This window comes from Plectropomus leopardus, chromosome 10 (assembly GCF_008729295.1).
Source record: "Plectropomus leopardus isolate mb chromosome 10, YSFRI_Pleo_2.0, whole genome shotgun sequence".
Classification (NCBI taxonomy): Eukaryota; Metazoa; Chordata; class Actinopteri; order Perciformes; family Serranidae; genus Plectropomus; species Plectropomus leopardus.
In genome coordinates, this window is record NC_056472.1 from 124287 (window position 1) to 128043 (window position 3757).

At 40.8% G+C, this 3757-nt stretch overlaps 1 non-coding gene across 1 annotated transcript; it reads left to right on the top strand.

The window, feature by feature from the left end:
- The first annotated feature begins 2955 nt into the window (after positions 1 to 2955).
- LOC121949647 lies at positions 2956 to 3061 on the top strand. Its single transcript, XR_006106270.1, has one exon. It is a non-coding gene; the product is annotated as a U6 spliceosomal RNA (small nuclear RNA).
- Positions 3062 to 3757: the final 696 nt, after the last annotated feature.

Genomic DNA, 3757 nt, shown 5'->3' on the forward strand with positions numbered 1-3757 from the left:
AGTTGAATGTGTGAATAACTTTTAGTTTAATGGCCTTAAAAGGCTAAGTTTTGGTCTTGACCACACCTCTTTACCCATGTTGAGTTGTAAAGGAAACCCAGTTTAAAATTTTATTGAGTGTAGCTGCGTCTTTTAACAGCATACAGCAACAGTTATCTGTTAGCACATGCTGCGGTTATTGTTTCAAGTGGATTCGAGGGATTGTTGGTAAGGTGTTTTAACCTTGAGAGCAGTGGAAACCTTGTTTTTACGTTTGCCAGTTCAACAGATGGTTTTACTTGTTAACTAACCGTTAGCTTGCTAACTACCTTTCTCATTGGAGGAGGGACTGTTCACTGAAGTTCACCGGTCATGTTACGGCGCTGCTTTGATCACAGGAGTGGCGGCTTGTGAGCAGTAAAAAACGTGTCTCAGCTATTTAGACGGGTTAATACACCCCATTAGCTACCTGCTATCTAGCTGCTTTTGTAACTGTTGTGCAGCGGACACCGTTTCACATTGAACACCCAAACCAGCAACATCTGGTGAGTACCGTTAAAATATCGATAGCAAACACATATTTTAAAAAATGCTTGTGATTTAAACAGATTCAGTAATGGTTAATTAACTAAAAACTTAGGTAGTTTTAGTGCATGGGACAAAATATTGACATTGTAAGGCAAAATGTTCAGGTGCTTCCACCATATTGGCTTTCATAACGTAAATTTGCTTGATTTTGGCTAAAGGGGAAATTGTAAACACAGCAACAAAGCATAACATTACAGTTTTAAAGTTAAAAGTCTCAAACTGTAGATAAAATACAATGCTTTGGAAGTGTAAGTACTGTCCTATTAGCTGTGAAAAGAGAACACAGCAATTTAAACATTATAGGATAAAAATTGGGAGACAGCCATTTCCCTGTTTACATCAGGAATGTCTGTGTACATTTAAATCACTAGATGCACTAAAAGTGCAGTTATCCCGCATTCACACCAAAACTCTGGATCAGCAGTCAAGTGCAGATGTACAAGTTAGATTCAGCTGTCTGTCATGTGGGTTTGCTGAGTATTATATGTCATGTAAGGAGCATGTCCTTTAACTAGGAATCACGAGCACTTTCAAGTTGTTAGCGGGTTCCCTTCCTGACATCTTGTATGATATCCTGGAAGGCATTGTTCCAACTGAGTTGTCCCTGTGTCTTACAGACCTGATAGGTAAGGGGTATTTCCCACTTGATATGCTGAATCAGGCCATCAGGTACTTTAACTACACATTTACTGACAAAACTAACCAACCTCAGATCATTGGAATGGGATTTTCCTCAAAAGAGCCATCTGTGGAAATGCACATGAGAACTGGTGTCTCTTAAGGCTCCTGCCACTTCTCATTGGTCACTGTGTCCCTGTGGGTAACAACACTTGGGAAATTCTTATGCTTCTCAAAGACATTGTTGAGCTCACTGTGGCACCAAGACATACTGAAGAGACGTGCATTTCCTGGAGTGTAAGATAGCAGAGCACAGACGCTTGCTGCAGTCAACATTTACAGATTTTCGTTTAAAGCCAAAGCATCATTTTGTGCAACATTACTCTCAGCTTGTGAGGAAATTTGGTCCCCTGTCTGAAGTCTGGACAATGCACTTTGAGGGGAAGCATAAGTTCTTTAAACAGGCAATTCGCAATGCATAAAACTTTAAAAATGTTGCCATGACACTTGCCACCAAACACAAGAAAGCAATCAGTTAGCATCTTGACTGTAGCTCATTTTTCAGGCCATCGGTTGAGATAACAAAGGTTACCTCAGTTTTGCTCGCCTCTTTCTGTTTGAAAGTTCAGACAGTAATTGCTCAAAACATGACAACACCTGAGTCAGTGCTTGATGTGTCATCTGTCTGTGTGGATGGAATTAAGTATCATCCAGTCATGATACTCTCTACTGGCTTATGCTCAGGTCTCCATGGATTTGCCCAGATTGAAAAGATGGTTGCAGCTAATGCAAAAAATTGTGTTTGTCTGCAACAAAATGACAGCATGGTAGTGTGAGCATTTAAGATCTTACCAACTTCACTGTAATGATGTCACCTCTATGTATGTGGTTAAGATGCCAGAGTTAAATGATGTCCTCTCACTATCAGCATACAGGGCACAAGAAGAACTCATGGTGACACAGAAACAATTTGTTATTTGCTAAATACCTGTCCATCATTTTTCCCCAGATGGCTGTCCAACAGAAATTAACCGTGAGGGTTATTACCTCTGAAGGAGATATAATAAAGTTGACAATGACAACATCACCAGACACACTTGAAGATTTGATTGGCTGGCTCCGAGGCACTCTCCAAACCGACTACAACTTTGCCTTACAATACCAAGATCCCGAATTTAACAATGAAATGTGTAAGGCTGTATCTAAAGGATGCAACCTGTCTCAAAGTGACAAAAGAGCTGAAACGTGACATCTTGGACAAATTGGCCAAGACCATGTATGCATTTAAAGCATACCCAACAAAGGAAGATTTTGAAGCTGTTGCAAAAGCCTTAGTAAAAACACACCCGTGTCTTAAAGAATCAGGGTCATCCTCTGGCTGAGATGGATGGAAGAACAGCCTGAAGTTCAAGATGGGTAATTATAGAACCAAAATGCGCCTGTTTGGTCTACTTGATGTCACTGTCAATGCTAGTAAATGTGGAAGGTAAAATACAAATGGAGACCCTCCCAACAAAGACATCAAGAGGCCAAGGAAAGGGGAAATAAATTTCCTGCCAGATTATCCAGAAGGGATGGATGACCATAACCTTGAAGGAGCTTGTCAGGTCCTGGTCAATGAAATGATGAAGACCAAGCCAAATGGATCCCTTGTTAAGGAAGAAATGGATGTGACATTTGCTCTTCACAGAAAAGAAGTTGTCAAAGACAATCCTGACATCAGCCAGATGGTACAGCAATGGCCAGCTCTTTTCATAGAGAGTCAGGTTTGTGCTTCCTCAGGCAGCACATGTGAAAAATTGGAAACAATACAGAGAAGTTTAGCATGGCCCTTGCGAAAGGATGACACAATAACTGTGAAGCATTTCCACTTTGTGGGGCGGCTGTGGCTCAGAGGTAGAGTGGGTTGTCCTCTAATCAGAAGGTCAGCAGTTCAATCCCCAGTTCCCTCTTTGGGCAAGATACATATATATATATATAAACCCCAAAAAGATATATAAACCCCAAATTGCTCCTGATGCTGCATCATCGGTGTGTGCGTGTGTGTGAATGATTACTGAGTAGCAGGTGACACCTTGTACAGTAGCCTCAGCCACCAGCATGTGAATGTGTGTGTGAATGGGTGAATATGACATGTAGTGTTAAAGCACTTTGAGTGGTCAATAAGACTAGAAAAGCACTATACAAGTAGATGAGGCAATTTAAGCTTGGGTTTATACATTGTTTGCTATGTTTCACATTTCAGATTTATTATGAGTTCAGCCAAGTGGTGGGAAAAAATCTCAGAAAAAACTTCTTTGATATGCTTGACCATTTCTCTCCAAGGCTGATGGACCTGTTTAGGAAGAAGAGAGGCCTTACTGGACAGCTGTTGGCTAAGATTTTAAGTCAAACAAAGGTGAGTTTAGGTGTCTACATCAGTCTTCTCCCCTTCGTCATACAATCTAAGTTTCTCTCCTTCCCCTTCATCTTTTCTTTCTGTTTCCTTTCCTCTTTTCTCTCCTTTGCTCTTCTCTGCCCTTTCCTCTTTTCTTTTTAGTGCTTTACCATTTCCTCATCATCTTCTAATCTC